Raw genomic sequence first — 10810 nt, forward strand, 5'->3', positions numbered from 1 at the left:
GTCGTGCGCGCACGCACGGGAAAATTCCGCCGCGGTTTCTGCCGAAAACGTGAGGCACCACGACTCTCCGCAAGTTCGCGTCGACTGCGAAAGACCGAAGTCGTGAACGACGTGTCCGCTACTCGCCGCCGACACGCTGGACACCAAACGTACAACGACTCGACGGCGTCGTAGAGGCCCACGACGCGGTTTTCCTTAACGACGTCTCGGCGTGGCACCGACAGGTTAGAACGGCCGACCAACGTTCCCTGTCCGCCGTTCGGCTCAGTCGAAGGGCTCGGCGACTTCGGCAACGCTGCGAAGCCGCACGGTGACGCACGCCATGTCCCCATTTTTTTTTTTTTTTTTCTGCGTCTGCCGGGGTGCCCCTATAATAGCAGCGATAAGCACCCAGACCGCCGTGGGTCGCTCGCCCCGGCTGACGTGGTTTTTCGTACTCCTGCGGCGGTCGCCGTCAAGCACGTCCAAATACGCTACTTTCGTGGGCGCATTCACGCTCTTTCGCTTCGCCGGAGTGCCAGCACTCACTCTGCCAAAAACGGCGAACATCCGAGCGGCGGTTCCCACTTTTGCGTCGGCGTCGCAAACCCCGCCCCGGCAGACGAGGTTTGCCGTACTCGTGCGACGGTGGCCGGCGGGCACGTCGAAAGACGCCGATATCGTGCGCGAATTGGCGCACCTTGGCTTCACCGGAGTGCCGCCACTGACTCCTCCAAAAACGGCGAAGATCCGAGCGGCGCTTCCCACTTTCGCATCGGCGTCCCGAACTCCGCCCCGGCTGACGCGGTTTACCGTACTCGTGCGACGGTCGCCGGCGAGCACGTGGAAAGACGCCGATATCGTGCCCGAATCGGCTCCGTTCGGCTTCGCCGGAGTGCCAGCACTGGCTCGGCGAAAGACGACGAACATCCGAGCGACGGTTCTCACTATTGCGTACGCGTCGCAAACCCCGCCCCGGCAGACGCACTTTGCCGTACTCGTGCGACGGTCGCCGGCGAGCACGTAGAAAGACGCCGATATCGTGCCGGAATCGGCCCCGTTTGGCTTCGCCGGAGTGCCAGCACTCACTCGGCCACAAACGGCGAACATCCGAGCGGCGGTTCCCACTTAGCCGTCGGCGTCCCGAACTCCGCCCCGGCAGACGCGGTTGCCGAGCTCGTGCGACTAGCGACCGCGAAGCCGTCTCGCGACGCCGCTTTCGTGCGCGGCTCCCACTGCGACCTGGGTCACCCGAGGTCGACGAGCAAGAAAGAATGTCGAAAAAAAATTTTTTTTTTTTTTGCGTCTGCCGGGGTGCCCCTATAATAGCAGCGATAAGCACCCAGACCGCCATGGGTCGCTCGCCCCGGCTGACGTGGTTTTTCGTTTTCCTGCGGTGGTCGTCGTCAAGCACGTCCAAACACGCCACTTTCGTGGGCGCATTCGCGCTCTTTCGCTTCGCCGGAGTGCCAGCACTCACTCTGCCAAAAACGGCGAACATCCTAGTGGCGGTTCCCACTTTTGCGTCGGCGTCGCCAACCCCGCCCCGGCATACGCGGTTTGCCGTACTCGTGCGGCGGTGGCCGGCGGGCACGTCGAAAGACACCGATATCGTGCGCGAGTCGATGCTTCTTGGTCTCGCAGGAGGGCCGCCACTCACTCCTGCAAAAACGGCGAAGATCCGAGCGGCGCTTCCCACTTTTTCGTCGGCATCGCAAACCTCGCCCCGGCAGACGCGCTTTGCCGTACTCGTGCGACGGTCGCCGGCGAGCACGTCGAAATACGCCGATATCGTGCCCGAATCGGCCCCGTTTCGCTTCGCCGGAGTGCCAGCACTCACTCGGCCAAAAACGGCGAACATCCGAGCAGCGGTACCCACTTAGCCGTCGGCATCCCGAACTCCGCGCCGGCTGACGCGGTTGCCGAGCTCGTGCGACTAGCGACCGCGAACGCGTCTCGCGACGCCGCTTTCGTGCGCGGCTCCCATTGCGACCTGGGTTACCCGAGCTCGACCAGCAAAAAAGAAGGTCGAAAAAAAATTTTTTTTTTCTGCGTCTGCCGGGGTGCCCCTATAATAGCAGCGATAAGCACCCAGACCGCCGTGGGTCGCTCGCCCCGGCTGACGTGGTTTTTCGTACTCCTGCAGCGGTCGCCGTCAAGCACGTCCAAATACGCCACTTTCGTGGGCGCTTTCGCGCTCTTTCGCGTCGCCGGTGTGCCAGCACTCACTCTGCCAAAAACGGCGAACATCCTAGTGGCGGTTCCCACTTTTGCGTCGGCGTCGCCAACCCCGCCCCGGCATACGCGGTTTGCCGTACTCGTGCGGCGGTGGCCGGCGGGCACGTCGAAAGACACCGATATCGTGCGCGAGTCGATGCTTCTTGGTCTCGCAGGAGGGCCGCCACTCACTCCTGCAAAAACGGCGAAGATCCGAGCGGCGCTTCCCACTTTTTCGTCGGCATCGCAAACCTCGCCCCGGCAGACGCGCTTTGCCGTACTCGTGCGACGGTCGCCGGCGAGCACGTCGAAATACGCCGATATCGTGCCCGAATCGGCCCCGTTTCGCTTCGCCGGAGTGCCAGCACTCACTCGGCCAAAAACGGCGAACATCCGAGCAGCGGTACCCACTTAGCCGTCGGCATCCCGAACTCCGCGCCGGCTGACGCGGTTGCCGAGCTCGTGCGACTAGCGACCGCGAACGCGTCTCGCGACGCCGCTTTCGTGCGCGGCTCCCATTGCGACCTGGGTTACCCGAGCTCGACCAGCAAAAAAGAAGGTCGAAAAAAAATTTTTTTTTTCTGCGTCTGCCGGGGTGCCCCTATAATAGCAGCGATAAGCACCCAGACCGCCGTGGGTCGCTCGCCCCGGCTGACGTGGTTTTTCGTACTCCTGCAGCGGTCGCCGTCAAGCACGTCCAAATACGCCACTTTCGTGGGCGCTTTCGCGCTCTTTCGCGTCGCCGGTGTGCCAGCACTCACTCTGCCAAAAACGGCGAACATCCTAGTGGCGGTTCCCACTTTTGCGTCGGCGTCGCCAACCCCGCCCCGGCATACGCGGTTTGCCGTACTCGTGCGGCGGTGGCCGGCGGGCACGTCGAAAGACACCGATATCGTGCGCGAGTCGATGCTTCTTGGTCTCGCAGGAGGGCCGCCACTCACTCCTGCAAAAACGGCGAAGATCCGAGCGGCGCTTCCCACTTTTTCGTCGGCATCGCAAACCTCGCCCCGGCAGACGCGCTTTGCCGTACTCGTGCGACGGTCGCCGGCGAGCACGTCGAAATACGCCGATATCGTGCCCGAATCGGCCCCGTTTCGCTTCGCCGGAGTGCCAGCACTCACTCGGCCAAAAACGGCGAACATCCGAGCAGCGGTACCCACTTAGCCGTCGGCATCCCGAACTCCGCGCCGGCTGACGCGGTTGCCGAGCTCGTGCGACTAGCGACCGCGAACGCGTCTCGCGACGCCGCTTTCGTGCGCGGCTCCCATTGCGACCTGGGTTACCCGAGCTCGACCAGCAAAAAAGAAGGTCGAAAAAAAATTTTTTTTTCTGCGTCTGCCGGGGTGCCCCTATAATAGCAGCGATAAGCACCCAGACCGCCGTGGGTCGCTCGCCCCGGCTGACGTGGTTTTTCGTACTCCTGCAGCGGTCGCCGTCAAGCACGTCCAAATACGCCACTTTCGTGGGCGCTTTCGCGCTCTTTCGCGTCGCCGGTGTGCCAGCACTCACTCTGCCAAAAACGGCCAACATCCGAGCGGCGGTTCCCACTTTTGCGTCGGCGTCGTAAACCCCGCCCCGGCAGACGCGGTTTGCCCTACTCGTTCGACGGTCGCCGGCGAGCGCGTCGAAAGACGCCGATATCGTGCGCTAATTGGCGCTCCTTGGCTTCTCCGGAGTGCCGCCACTCACTCCTCCAAAAACGGCGAAGATCCGAGCGGCGTTCTCCACTTTCGCATCGGCGTCCCGAACTCCGCCCGGGCTGACGCGGTTTACCGTACTCGTGCGACGGTCGCCGCCGGGCACGTCGAAAGACGCCGATATCGTGCCGTAATCGGCCCCGTTTGGCTTCGCCCGAGTGCCAGCACTCACTCGGCCAAAAACGGCGAACATCCGAGCAGCGTTTCCCACTTTCGCATCGGCGTCCCGAAGCCCGCCCCGGCAGACGCGGTTTGCCCTACTCGAGCGACGGTCGCCGGCGATCACGTCGAAAGGCGCCGAATTCGTGCACGAATCGATGCTTCTTGGTCTCGCAGGAGGGCCGCCACTCACTCCTGCAAAAACGGCGAAGATCCGAGTTGCGCTTCCCACTTTTTCGTCGGCGTCCCGAACTACGCCCCGGCTGACGCGGTTTACCGTACTCGTGCGACGGTCGCCGGCGGGCACTTCAAAATACGCCGATTTCGTGGGCGCATTCACGCTGTTTCGCTTCCCCGGAGTGCCAACACTCACTCTGCCGAAAGCGGCGATCATCCGAGCGGCGGTTCCCACTTTTGCGTCGGCTTCGCAAACGGCGCCCCGGCAGACGCGCTCGTGCGACGTACTCGTGCGACGGTCGCCGGCGAGCACGTCGAAAGACGCCGATATCGTGCTCGAATCGACCCCGTTTCGCTTCGCCGGAGTGCTGCCAGTCACGGCGCAGAAAACGGCGAACAAGTGTTTTTTTTTTTTTCCTAGAATTTGTGTTATAGAAGGCACATTTGATATCGGACGATAATTTTCAACTTTATCACGCGCACCGATTTTCGTGTAGAGGTTTGCAAGTTTATGGGAATTTCTCCACTTGGAATAATGCGATTTAGTAGTACTACGAGAACTTCATGGATGTACTCAAGGGTACGGGGCAAGTCAGTTACGTCAACACCTGCAGATTTTTTACACTTCAAACTGAAAATTGTTGGTTGTGAGTCCTCGTGTGATATTAAAGGCCGATTCGCTAACACATAGAACAAAGAAAGAAAGGAAGAAAAAACGCCCGCGCTCGCTCAAGAAACCTGGGTTCGCAACAAGTGGCAACAACAAGCAACCGAGCGAGTGCGCCAAAACCCGTGGCGGCCGAACAAACGCGAAGTCCCAACCGCGTCAGCCGGGGCGGCACGGGACAGGAAAAATCACTTCAGCCGGGGCGGCGGGGCACCGAATAAACCTCGTCACCTCGTCGCAGGATAAAAGAGGAAACAAAAAGTCTAAACAGCGTCTGCTGGAGCGAATGCGTAATAAAACAACAACAACAACAAAAAAAAAACACCCGCGCTCAAGAAGTCTGCAATCCTCACAAAAGGCGACTGTGACCGAGCAGCGTCAGCCGGGGCCGTGCGGAAACGGAAAAACCGCGACTACCGGGGCGTCGAGGCATCGAAAAATCCACTTCAGCCGCGGCGAAAAAAAAAACAAAAAGAAAGACGGAGGGGGGGGGGGAACCACGTCTGCCGGGGCGAAGGAAACAAAAAAACGCGTCTGCCGGGGCGAGCCCGGGTGCGGCACCACCGGGAAAACTGTGGCAAACAGACATGGCGATCGAGTGAGTGGGCCGCCAGCCAGGCTCAGCCAAAAAGTGCAAAGTCCGAACTGCGTCAGCCGGGGCGGCAAAAACCGCGTCAGCCGGGGCGGCGCAAAAAACCGCGTCTGCCGGGGCGGCACGAAACCGCGTCAGCCGGGGCGGGGCGAAAACTGCGTCAGCCGGGGCGAAAAGAAAAAAAAAAAACGCGTCTGCCGGGGCAAGCCCGGGTGCGGCACCACCGGGAAAACTGTGGCAAACAGACATGGCGATCGAGTGAGTGGGCCGCCAGCCAGGCACAGCCGAAAAGTGCAAAGTCCGAACCGTGTCAGCCGGGGCGACGCAAAAACCGCGTCAGCCGGGGCGGCGCGAAAACCGCGTCAGCCGGGGCGGCACGAAACCGCGTCAGCCGGGGCGGCGCGAAAACTGCGTCAGCCGGGGCGGCGCGAAAACCTCGTCAGCCGGGGCGAGCGAAAAGGGGGGGGGGGGGGAACCACGTCTGCCGGGGCGAAAGAAAAAAAAAACGCGTCTGCCGGGGCGAGCCCGGGTGCGGCACCACCGGGAAGACTGTGGCAAACAGACATGGCGATCGAGTGAGTGGGCCGCCAGCCAGGCTCAGCCCAAAAAGTGCCAAGTCCGAACTGCGTCAGCCGGGGCGGCAAAAACCGCGTCAGCCGGGGCGGCGCGAAAACCGCGTCTGCCGGGGCGGCGCGAAAACTGCGTCAGCCGGGGCGAGCCCGGGTGCGGCACCACCGGGAAAACTGTGGCTAACAGACATGGCGATCGAGTGAGTGGGCCACCAGCCAGGCTCAGCCAAAAAGTGCCAAGTCCGAACTGCGTCAGCCGGGGCGGCAAAAACCGCGTCAGCCGGGGCGGCGCAAAAAAACCGCGTCTGCCGGGGCGGCACGAAACCGCGTCAGCCGGGGCGGCGCGAAAACTGCGTCAGCCGGGGCGAAAGAAAAAAAAAAACGCGTCTGCCGGGGCGAGCCCGGGTGCGGCACCACCGGGAAAACTGTGGCAAACAGACATGGCGATCGAGTGAGTGGGCCGCCAGCCAGGCACAGCCGAAAAGTGCTAAGTCCGAACTGCGTCTGCCGGGGCGGCACGAAACCGCGTCAGCCGGGGCGGCGCGAAAACCGCGTCTGCCGGGGCGGCACGAAACCGCGTCAGCCGGGGCGGCGCGAAAACTGCGTCAGCCGGGGCGAGCCCGGGTGCGGCACCACCGGGAAAACTGTGGCAAACAGACATGGCGATCGAGTGAGTGGGCCGCCAGCCAGGCACAGCCGAAAAGTGCTAAGTCCGAACTGCGTCTGCCGGGGCGGCACGAAACCGCGTCAGCCGGGGCGGCGCGAAAACCGCGTCTGCCGGGGCGGCACGAAACCGCGTCAGCCGGGGCGGCGCGAAAACTGCGTCAGCCGGGGCGAGCCCGGGTGCGGCACCACCGGGAAAACTGTGGCAAACAGACATGGCGATCGAGTGAGTGGGCCGCCAGCCAGGCACAGCCGAAAAGTGCTAAGTCCGAACTGCGTCAGCCGGGGCGGCAAAAACCGCGTCAGCCGGGGCGGCGCAAAAAACCGCGTCTGCCGGGGCGGCACGAAACCGCGTCAGCCGGGGCGGCGCGAAAACTGCGTCAGCCGGGGCGAAAGAAAAAAAAAACGCGTCTGCCGGGGCGAGCCCGGGTGCGGCACCACCGGGAAAACTGTGGCAAACAGACATGGCGATCGAGTGAGTGGGCCGCCAGCCAGGCACAGCCGAAAAGTGCTAAGTCCGAACTGCGTCTGCCGGGGCGGCACGAAACCGCGTCAGCCGGGGCGGCGCGAAAACCGCGTCTGCCGGGGCGGCACGAAACCGCGTCAGCCGGGGCGGCGCGAAAACTGCGTCAGCCGGGGCGAGCCCGGGTGCGGCACCACCGGGAAAACTGTGGCAAACAGACATGGCGATCGAGTGAGTGGGCCGCCAGCCAGGCACAGCCGAAAAGTGCTAAGTCCGAACTGCGTCTGCCGGGGCGGCACGAAACCGCGTCAGCCGGGGCGGCGCGAAAACCGCGTCTGCCGGGGCGGCACGAAACCGCGTCAGCCGGGGCGGCGCGAAAACTGCGTCAGCCGGGGCGAGCCCGGGTGCGGCACCACCGGGAAAACTGTGGCAAACAGACATGGCGATCGAGTGAGTGGGCCGCCAGCCAGGCACAGCCGAAAAGTGCAAAGTCCGAACCGTGTCAGCCGGGGCGACGCAAAAACCGCGTCAGCCGGGGCGGCGCGAAAACCGCGTCAGCCGGGGCGGCACGAAACCGCGTCAGCCGGGGCGGCGCGAAAACTGCGTCAGCCGGGGCGGCGCGAAAACCTCGTCAGCCGGGGCGAGCGAAAAGGGGGGGGGGGGGAACCACGTCTGCCGGGGCGAAAGAAAAAAAAAACGCGTCTGCCGGGGCGAGCCCGGGTGCGGCACCACCGGGAAGACTGTGGCAAACAGACATGGCGATCGAGTGAGTGGGCCGCCAGCCAGGCTCAGCCCAAAAAGTGCCAAGTCCGAACTGCGTCAGCCGGGGCGGCAAAAACCGCGTCAGCCGGGGCGGCGCGAAAACCGCGTCTGCCGGGGCGGCGCGAAAACTGCGTCAGCCGGGGCGAGCCCGGGTGCGGCACCACCGGGAAAACTGTGGCTAACAGACATGGCGATCGAGTGAGTGGGCCACCAGCCAGGCTCAGCCAAAAAGTGCCAAGTCCGAACTGCGTCAGCCGGGGCGGCAAAAACCGCGTCAGCCGGGGCGGCGCAAAAAAACCGCGTCTGCCGGGGCGGCACGAAACCGCGTCAGCCGGGGCGGCGCGAAAACTGCGTCAGCCGGGGCGAAAGAAAAAAAAAACGCGTCTGCCGGGGCGAGCCCGGGTGCGGCACCACCGGGAAAACTGTGGCAAACAGACATGGCGATCGAGTGAGTGGGCCGCCAGCCAGGCACAGCCGAAAAGTGCTAAGTCCGAACTGCGTCTGCCGGGGCGGCACGAAACCGCGTCAGCCGGGGCGGCGCGAAAACCGCGTCTGCCGGGGCGGCACGAAACCGCGTCAGCCGGGGCGGCGCGAAAACTGCGTCAGCCGGGGCGAGCCCGGGTGCGGCACCACCGGGAAAACTGTGGCAAACAGACATGGCGATCGAGTGAGTGGGCCGCCAGCCAGGCACAGCCGAAAAGTGCTAAGTCCGAACTGCGTCTGCCGGGGCGGCACGAAACCGCGTCAGCCGGGGCGGCGCGAAAACCGCGTCTGCCGGGGCGGCACGAAACCGCGTCAGCCGGGGCGGCGCGAAAACTGCGTCAGCCGGGGCGAGCCCGGGTGCGGCACCACCGGGAAAACTGTGGCAAACAGACATGGCGATCGAGTGAGTGGGCCGCCAGCCAGGCACAGCCGAAAAGTGCTAAGTCCGAACTGCGTCAGCCGGGGCGGCAAAAACCGCGTCAGCCGGGGCGGCGCAAAAAACCGCGTCTGCCGGGGCGGCACGAAACCGCGTCAGCCGGGGCGGCGCGAAAACTGCGTCAGCCGGGGCGAAAGAAAAAAAAAACGCGTCTGCCGGGGCGAGCCCGGGTGCGGCACCACCGGGAAAACTGTGGCAAACAGACATGGCGATCGAGTGAGTGGGCCGCCAGCCAGGCACAGCCGAAAAGTGCTAAGTCCGAACTGCGTCTGCCGGGGCGGCACGAAACCGCGTCAGCCGGGGCGGCGCGAAAACCGCGTCTGCCGGGGCAGCACGAAACCGCGTCAGCCGGGGCGGCGCGAAAACTGCGTCAGCCGGGGCGAGCCCGGGTGCGGCACCACCGGGAAAACTGTGGCAAACAGACATGGCGATTGAGTGAGTGGGCCGCCAGCCAGGCACAGCCGAAAAGTGCTAAGTCCGAACTGCGTCTGCCGGGGCGGCACGAAACCGCGTCAGCCGGGGCGGCGCGAAAACCTTGTCTGCCGGGGCGGCACGAAACCGCGTCAGCCGGGGCGGCGCGAAAACTGCGTCAGCCGGGGCGAGCCCGGGTGCGGCACCACCGGGAAAACTGTGGCAAACAGACATGGCGATCGAGTGAGTGGGCCGCCAGCCAGGCACAGCCGAAAAGTGCTAAGTCCGAACTGCGTCTGCCGGGGCGGCACGAAACCGCGTCAGCCGGGGCGGCGCGAAAACCGCGTCTGCCGGGGCGGCACGAAACCGCGTCAGCCGGGGCGGCGCGAAAACTGCGTCAGCCGGGGCGAGCCCGGGTGCGGCACCACCGGGAAAACTGTGGCAAACAGACATGGCGATCGAGTGAGTGGGCCGCCAGCCAGGCACAGCCGAAAAGTGCTAAGTCCGAACTGCGTCAGCCGGGGCGGCAAAAACCGCGTCAGCCGGGGCGGCGCAAAAACCGCGTCTGCCGGGGCGAAATAAAAAAAAAAACAAAGAAAAAAGCCCGCGCTTAATCAAAAGAAAACAAAGAAAAAAGCTTGCGCTTAATCAAAAGAAAACAAACAAAAAAAGTTCGCGCTTAAGCCTGGCGGTGGAACCACCGGGGCAAACAGACCTGGCGATCGAGTGAGTGGGCCGCCAGCCGGGGTGAGCCAAAAAGTGCAAAGTCCGAACCGCGTCAGCCGGGGCGACGCAAAAACCGCGTCAGCCGGGGCGGCGCGAAAACCGCGTCAGCCGGGGCGGCGCGAAAACCGCGTCAGCCGGGGCGGCGCAAAAACCGCGTCAGCCGGGGCGGCGCAAAAACTGCGTCAGCCGGGGCGGCACGGAAAAACGAAAACCGCGTCAGCCGGGGCGGCACGGAAAAACGAAAACCGCGTCAGCCGGGGCGACATCAAAATGAGGAAAAAAAAAAAACTGCCTTAGGACACCTGCGTACACTTTCATGCGTTTGGGCATATCTCTCTGTAACACGCGCGCCCCTCGTTACGCGCGGCACTCTGTTTTCTCCGACACCCATATTTCGGCGGCATGTGGCACGCGCGCCCGTCCCTACGCACGGCACACCGCAGTGCTTTCTCGATATTTTTCTTTTCCTCCAACACCGTCATCTATAGGCTTTTAGTGACCTGTTGCTCGTGGCACAAGTTCGCTAGCTCTGACACCTCTTGCATGCGCACCGTTTTTGCGCACGGTGCTATGCCGCAAAGCACGGCAGTCGCATGCGTTTCTCTCAGGCACCTCTTTTTTGACACAACGCTGTGGTGCTTAGAAACACACGCGCCGCTTTTGCGCACAGAACTCCACCGTACAGCACGGTAGTCACGTTTGTTCCACACGAACAGCAGTGTGCATCGTGCTACGACACTTTGAAAGCTTTTTCTTCCGAGTCTCGACCGCGCTGTTCCTTTCGTACTTGGCGCGATTTTGGGACCAGC

The sequence above is a fragment of the Rhipicephalus microplus genome, unplaced genomic scaffold (genome assembly GCF_043290135.1).
Source record: "Rhipicephalus microplus isolate Deutch F79 unplaced genomic scaffold, USDA_Rmic scaffold_115, whole genome shotgun sequence".
Taxonomy (NCBI): domain Eukaryota; kingdom Metazoa; phylum Arthropoda; class Arachnida; order Ixodida; family Ixodidae; genus Rhipicephalus; species Rhipicephalus microplus.